The sequence below is a fragment of the Amphiura filiformis genome, unplaced genomic scaffold, assembly GCF_039555335.1.
Source record: "Amphiura filiformis unplaced genomic scaffold, Afil_fr2py scaffold_37, whole genome shotgun sequence".
Taxonomy (NCBI): Eukaryota; Metazoa; Echinodermata; class Ophiuroidea; order Amphilepidida; family Amphiuridae; genus Amphiura; species Amphiura filiformis.
In genome coordinates this window covers 776,512-785,000 of record NW_027305501.1, presented here as the reverse complement: position 1 = coordinate 785,000, position 8,489 = coordinate 776,512, and the positions used below count along the sequence as shown (strand labels likewise).

The following is an 8,489-nucleotide window of genomic DNA, read 5'->3' as shown; positions in this document are numbered from 1 at the left end:
TTATTAATAACGCATCAACAAAATTCTATAAGATATAACAATAATAGGCTATAATATTATTATTTATCATTATAAACATAATAACCATTTTCTTGGTTGAAATAATAATACCGGTTGTAACATAAGGGGCTGTGCAATAATTATGAGTCCTGGGGAGGGTAAGATGTGGTGGGGCAAGACATTTTTGGCAAGCCGAGAGGGGGCACACATTTTTTGGCACACATTCTAGAGGTGCCTTTTAAATAAAATGCTCTAAAAAGTCTTAGGAAAACCGTACGGAAACGCTTAATGCAGGGGGGGCAAAGATTTTTGGCGGGCCGAGATGGGGGGGGCTAGCGATCATGGCCGACAGCTACATCAGTTGAAAATATCTGGGTGCAACTCAATAGCTTGAACAAAGAGAGCAAGAAGATGGGACTGAATATAGATTAGAACTGAGCATATAGGCTTTCGTAATAAGTAATGTGCCAACTGCCAATTATATTGCTTGAATCACCGTGGGTTCGATTGAGTCGATAATCTGCAGAACTATGCCGAAAATTCAAGAAGCGGAGCAACTGCAGTGCCGCGGGAAAATATTGACTATACCAGAGACATTGTAAGGCATTTTTTGGTTGAAGGTTGAGTAACGAAAAGTATTGTTTAGTGAGAGGAAATCTACTAAATATCATTACATACTAGATTGAGACTCGATCTTACTTCGCGGAAGAACTTTATTTCCTTGTCATTTGACCGGCGTTGAAACTTAAATGGCATAGACATATTTTAAGCACGGAATTTTAATTCTCACTGCACGGATTTTTAATCTCACTGCATGAGTGTGTCAGAAGGCACATTGAAATAGCCCCTGGTTTGTAAATTTGGTAATGATTTGGGAGTGAGAAGGAGATAGAATTAGAGAGAAAGAGCGAGTGGGAGGGGAGGGGAGGAAGAGAGAGGAAGAGAGAAATGGTAGAGAGATAGAGAGTATTAAGATCTAGAGTGATGGGAGAGAGAGAGAGAGAGAGGGGGGGGGGAAAGATGAATAATATATAAATCAGCAGGAGCAAAAGTCTTTATGAAAATATAAATAAAGGCTATTTTAAACAATAATTTTCTACTCCTTCGATTCCTCCACGACTTTTACAGTAAAGCATATTCCAATTCTGTTAGATATTAGTGATATTTTTATGTTCTTGCTTGACGCAGTTATGCATGTCTGGGGTTTTTTCAGGCCCGCCAACAACTGTGTCTCTTATTGTTTTTATGGAAAGTATTGGCCCACTTGAGGAACGCACTATGGTAAGAGGAATAACGCAGTGTATAGACCATTAATAGACCTAAAATTGTACTTTACTGCCGTTGATGGGGTGATGATGTTCACCCAATCAATCAGCGGTATATGTCACGTGACACGTGACGTAAGGGGCTGACTCAACGGTTTTTAGAATAACATAATTTTTCTTTGACACCACATAACAAATTGTTTGTGAAGATTTCATGATTACGTTTTAATCCAATGGATACGTCAAAAATTGCGATATTGCACCCGACTCCCTGTCATCCATGGCAGGACCTCCACCTTACACGTATGTACACTAACACAAGCAGCACGCATGCATATACCCCCCCCCCCACACACACAATCTGAAACGCATTCCATCACAAGTAAATAGGAGCTAATAGGCCTACTCACCTCACACACACATACAGCATTAATAGATATCAAATAGGCCTACATGTTAACAAAATATACCGCGCCAATAAAGTATCCTTACACTTGGAAAAATAATCACAATTTCCAAACTGAACAATAATGGGGTAAATTTGTTTTTTTAATAGATGCACTATCTAATCCTGCACATTATGACACCACATTAAATCCAATGTGACTTCAAGAAATAAAGTTACAAGCATTTGATTAGACGAAGGTCCAGTTTTAAAAGTGACAAACTGGCCTATACAAGGCGCAAAAAGATTCCAATAAGCGCAACAAAGAGACAACACAGTTTCTTCCATGAAGCGTTATTTAAAGCAATTTTTATTTAAGTTTTTACTTCTCTGTACTTTTCATAACTTTCATTTTATTTGTAAGTTCTTTTGTTTCAGTTTTCTTTTGTTCCTTTTGTTTTAAATTAAAGCCAAACGCATAAATTAGCCATTCACCACTCTCAAACCAGATGTAGATCTAGTCTGTGGAGTTTTGAATAGGCCAGTTTGTCATTTTAAAACTGGACCTTCGTCTAATCAAATGCTTGTAACTTTGCTTCTTGAAGTCACATTGGATTCAATGTGGTGTCATAATGTGCAGGATTAGATAATGCATCTATTAAAAAAAAAATTACCCCATTATTGTTCAGTTTGGAAATTGTGATTATTTTTCCAAGTGTAAGGATACTTTATTGGCGCAGTATATTATTCATCAGTATAGAAGGCCAAATTTATGGCACATGTACGAACAACACTACCATGGTAGCACATACACCGCCATCTCATCCTATAGCCATACACACAGCCATTTATATTCATTTTTAACCTTCTCCAGTAAATTGAGTAAATTTCCCAAAAACAATAAGGGACCGTTCATTATTTCCACCGGAGGGGGGGGCCAGGAGAATACATGGGGGTCAGATGGTTTTTGTCAGGCAAAAGGGGGTCAGATGTTTTTTAGTAATTGAAAGGGGGGGTCAGATGGTTTTGCATCTCAAAAATCCTGGAGCTTCCGGGGGCTTCGCCCCCTGGACCCCCATCTGGAACATTGCCCCTGGACCCCTGACCATTAGATTTGTGCTTTGCATGTCGGCTGACACTTTGGTCCTAGTCCGGACTTAAGTCGGGCCTCACCTGTTTTTCACCTGCCACGGTGTGAATTGACAAACATTTTGAAAAAATGGGTCATTGGGTAAAACATTCCAAAAAATGGAGAAAAATTCTAGATTTTGCTTCTAATTTGCCAAATGTACAATACAAATTTGCTGAAATAAGAGAATTTTGAACCATATTTCATAAATATACATGTACACTGCCATTTTCGTAATAGAGAATTAAGAATAATCAAGCTGCTGCACAGTAATGCTGTGGTCAGACTCTTCTTTGTTCTTTTACAATGAAAAGAGACAACTACACCACCCCAAACCGCTCCCCCAATACACATCCACTATCAAACCCCACCCCACACAGGTGTCATTTGCATACCCTAGTTTAACTACAAAGACTCGCCCAAACCACCATGACAGTAAACTTGGGCAATGTATTCAAATACATTATAGAAAAATAACATCATCATCATCATCATCATAATAATACTAATAGAAATTCACCCTTTCAGAAATTATATTATGGTTGTGTGATGGACAATGTTCCGGACAAATGTGCAGTGACTAGCTGCCACTGCCACTGAGTAGTGAACACACACAAACCACAGCCACCCTAGCCCTATTATGGATTGGGTGTACATGTATGTGTGCATGTTTTCTCTCTTTCAAGAGTTTAATGAATTAGAAAGTTCCATGAAAGAAATTTTAGATATTTTTATATAATCAAAATATTTATTAAAATATGTATAATTATCAATTATTTCATTAACGATAACAGTAATGATTCTGGGAAGTGACAGATAAATCTAAATAATTTTGTGGATATGTTGGATATTATGACAACAAATTTTGAATCAAATTTGAGATCTATTTTGACATTTTTAGATAATCATTTCACATTTTACATGAATCTAATTGGACCTTCTGTGTCCAAGTTTGAGCCGAACCGAGTCTGTTGGTGTCCGAGTCCGGCAAAACGTGGACTTGAATCCGATCAATACATCACCATAGGAGTAGATCCCACCCCCCCCCCATATTTTGCCAGGGGGATGCTCCATACAATCATTCCCCCAATGTTGACGCCTGAATATAGGTTTCTGACCACATATTTGCCCATTTTAGAATTTGCACCATATTTCATCAGTTTAGCTTCAAAATATCAAAAATTTTCATTGATTTTTTATATTCTGTATGATTGAATTAAATTACAACTTAAAAAATGAAATAAATTTGTTTTACAGCCATTTTAGCCTAATTACATAAAACTAATGAATTATAATAATTTTGACCCCCAAGTTTCCAAACCTGCCACTTGAAAGATTGTTCTTGGTGCAAAAAAACTTGGTATATATTTTGGTATATTGATGGGTGGCTATTCAGTAAAGACCAATATTTGGAGAAAAGTGCCCAATTACTGCAATTAGGGTAAATTTAGGTGCTTTTTGTGAAAAATTGGTATACTGATAGCCGGGTGGCAAAAACAGTAAAGGCATAATTTTCCAGCCTGATATGTGGTAGTGACGTGATGCGTTGAGGCAGCTGATCCATGCACGCATCTATTGCGCGTCATTGGGAAGTGTGCATACGTCAGCGCTTTAAGTGTCCACTAGCTACTTGAAGCTGTGCCTATAAATGAAATGCACACTGACATCACTGCTACATGGTGATGAAAAATGGTACAGATGCGAGAAAGTCAGCATTCAAAGGTCTGTGTGGCACATCCCTGTAACCAAAATTACAAAGACCCCACTCCTCCGCAGCAATACTTTCTATTTTGGTTGGTGGGGGGGCCATATGATTTTCATGTAGCTCGGAGGGGGGTCATATCGTTTTTATTATCGGAGAAGAGGGGGTCATATAGTTTTCAGCAGTGACTTTCTGTCTGCTCCCGGCCCCCCCCCCTCCGGTAGAAATAATGAACGGTCCCTAACCAAAAGTGGGTGTAAATTGTCCTAATATCTGGAAAACGCATTAAGTTGGGAGCTGTACAAAGTTCGGTGGTATAGAGGTGAACATTGACTTGATTATATTTTAAGCCTACTTAATTGGGTTGTCCTTGAAAGTTTGCCTGGTCAACTGGATCCCCCTTTAAAATTAAAGAAACCTTGTACATATTGTATATCAATAACATAATAATACGGTAGTAGCTAATGGAAGAAATCGCTAAAAAAATATGAAAAAGATTCAATTTCAAGAGGTTTGGGTCAAAAATCATAGGTTACAGAAAAACGTTCCGATTTAATCCCAACATGCACCTCAATAAACTCATATACCTTTCATGGATGATGCATAAAATCATTTGTCAAAACTTTCCCATGTAAACATGACAAAACTAGACAAAAATCACTAAAAATACATTAAATCAAGAGCATTGATTGAATGAAGTGATGATTTAGTTTATAGATATTAGATATCGACGTGTCATGTATTCTGTACACAGAATAAGAAGTTTCTACTCCATTTAGTTTCAAAGATAAAGCTAGTTTAAATGTGACCTATTTTAGATAAAAATGGTGACCAAAATCCTCTAAAAGCGTGACCGTTGCCATGGAAACAAAATAGAGCGGGCAAGTTACAAATTTGACAATAATAGCAGAATAGAATCTCCAGACTATTTTCTGAATATTTTGATATATGGTTTGTCCACTTGAAACATCTGACCTAAATGAAGTACTTTTGGTTACATGGTCCCTATACTGTTTCACTCAAAATGAGCGCATGAGATGGACTTCGATTAGTGCAAGCCATTTGGACACTTATTTGTATTTGAATATTTTTGTACACGGGGGAAATCTGTCGGAGGTGTACATACAGTAAACAATGGTAAACTATAGCACTACCCAAGAACCATCTTTGCAATAAACATATCACTAGTGGAAGTTTTGGATGAGAAAACGGACATTTTGATGAGAATCGGCCAAAATGGTGAGAATTTAATTTTCTCATTCTCTTGGATGAGAAACTTCCTGGTGTGTGTGTCAATCATTATTGTCTTATTAAAACTGGTGACAATTGCTAATCCCCGATTATTATTTTCTCATCCAAAAGAATGAGAAAATTAAATTCTCACCATTTTGGCCGTTTCTCATCAAAATGTCCGTTTTCTCATCCAAAACTTGTCTGAGGCAATCGCTAAAATTAACATCTGATTTTAATCTTTTGGCTATAACTTTAAAACTACTTGAAAGAATCACTCCAAATTTTCAATGAATATTAGTTAGTGCATAAGCTATGATGTGGATATAAAATACAACAACTAATTGTATCAATTTTGACTATATCGCCCTGCACTACAAGCAGGTTGCACCCATCACCTGTGTATGTCTACAATCATAGATTGAATACAATAGCGCTCTTTTCATACATACTAATCTTACAGATATGAGTGATCAGCATGATATAGTTCAATGCATAGGTACCGCGTGAAAAAATTTCCATGACTATTTATTAATAGATAGGCTATGATGTGAGCACAAAATAAAACAACTAATCTTTTATTTAGATAGTGGTCAAATAATTCTTTTGTACTGCATCCATTTGCATATCTTCTGGAGCGTGCCTATAGAGGAGATGATTTGAACTAATGACCTTATGTGCAAGTACTCTATAAGTAAATACTTATGAAAACGTATGAAACTTGAACGTGGGGTGTGTGGGGGGGGGAGGGGGGGGGGGTTACACGATAATCGATTATCGAGTTTCCTCCACCACCCTCAACCACACAAATATAACCCCCCTAATCATCCTTAGCGACTGCGATTGAACATGACAGTCTGTGATCATCATTTCCGTGTTAGGTTTTAGAATTTAATTGAATATTGACAATTAATTGATCATTGATTGTCGGTTATCGACTGTCTATTACCCCCCCTCCCACCACCACCAACAACTCAAACACTGCTTAACAACGACATCTACCGGCGTGGCGTGTTAAATAAAGACTGTGATCACGAACTCCTACACTAGTGGAAGTTTTGGATGAGAAAACGGACATTTTGATGAGAATCGGCCAAAATGGTGAGAATTTAATTTTCTCATTCTCTTGGATGAGAAACTTCCTGGTGTGTGTGTCAATCATTATTGTCTTATTAAAACTGGTGACAATTGCTAATCCCCGATTATTATTTTCTCATCCAAAAGAATGAGAAAATTAAATTCTCACCATTTTGGCCGTTTCTCATCAAAATGTCCGTTTTCTCATCCAAAACTTCCACTAGTGTATGCAATGTATTAGATTGCAAATATTCAACATGACGTCTATGATAATTTATTTGAAGGGCGGCTCCGGGGGAGGGGGGACACATTTTTGACGATCCGGAGAGGGAGGGGGAAAACACATTTTGACGATTTTTTTGGTGAATTTGAGAACATTTTTGTACAATTTTCGGTCACCGATGGATACCAGAATGGCCCAATACAATTGTATTTGCGAGCCTGAAAACCTTTTATGAGCTCCCGTTCAAAAATCTAAATTTGCCCCTGATGGCATATACCAATACTAATGCGAGCCACTCTGTATTCCAGGATTTCTCTTCCAGTTTTTATACAGCAATGGATTGGGTTGACACTAGGTTAACTTACACTGGTGAAAAATATATCATCTTAAAAGGACTTGATATTCAACAGTTTTGGATTCCTGATGTTTTCTTCATGTACGAGAAAGAAGGGCAGCATCATGATATCATCCAAGCCAATCAAATGCTCAAAATTTTACCGGATGGAAAATGCCGATATGTTGTGAGGTAAAGTTGTACTTTGCATATGGGGCTATTGTAGAAATTAACTTCACCTCCCCTTAAGAAGACGTGAGATTCCCATGTCTTCTCTGTTCCCTAATGAAGACATGGGAAAATAAAATTGTCCTATGTCTTCTTTAGGGGTAAACGTTCTTTTAGCGATTGCGAGCACCAACAAATTATACACACACCCTGCAGCGATGCATAGTGATGTGGGGGTATGACCTTTTCAACCCATAGCATGCATAGGGTCAGTTGTTCCGGCGCTTTTCATTTGAATAAATTTTCTGGGCTCCTGGTCTATATACACGGGATCGCCGGGAGCGATATTATTTATTCTTCATTTGTAAATTTTGAATTTCTTTTCCGCTTTTCATATTTTAGCAAACTTATTTACCATATGTGTTTTAAAAATGATATATATATATAAAAACTCGCTGCTGAGTAACTTAATACAATGACGTCGAACGCAAAGTGTTATTAGAGACATTGCGATTTCCAAACGTAGACATCGGACGTACGTTGATCTATTCAAAACCACTCTCATGTATCGAAGCGAGGGCACGTATTTAGCTATTTTTGAAGATATACCACGTGCGAAATCGACGTAGATACATCGTTAAAAATGCACAAAATTTGTCCATTTTACAATATGTTAAAGACAGTCAAAGATAATGCACATACGAAGGAAAGTCTAATTATTATTATGATCCTTTTTGTTTGTAACAAATCATTATAATAAAGGTACAGCGATGTGTTAAAAATGGACTAAATTTAAACGCAATATTCATACGCAGAGATTGCCCATTGAAATGTGTGTTTTGGATTCCAACGTAGAATAAAACGCAGATGCTACGTTGATTTTACCTCATGTCTAAGTCCATGTAACGCGCCCAATTTTCAGGACGAAAAAGTCTCATTTTGAAAGTAAAGTCATGATGTATGGATGTAGTGATCT

The 8,489-nt window shown here is 37.4% G+C and overlaps 1 long non-coding RNA gene across 1 annotated transcript in view; it reads left to right on the top strand.

The window, feature by feature from the left end:
- Positions 1–7,407, top strand: part of LOC140144034 (uncharacterized) — an 8,949-nt gene extending 1,542 nt beyond the window's left edge. Inside the window, exons 3-4 of the long non-coding RNA XR_011857827.1 lie at positions 1,214–1,281; positions 7,320–7,407. This is a non-coding gene — a long non-coding RNA (uncharacterized lncRNA). The remainder of the gene's footprint in view (positions 1–1,213; positions 1,282–7,319) is intronic.
- The last annotated feature ends 1,082 nt before the right edge of the window (positions 7,408–8,489 follow it).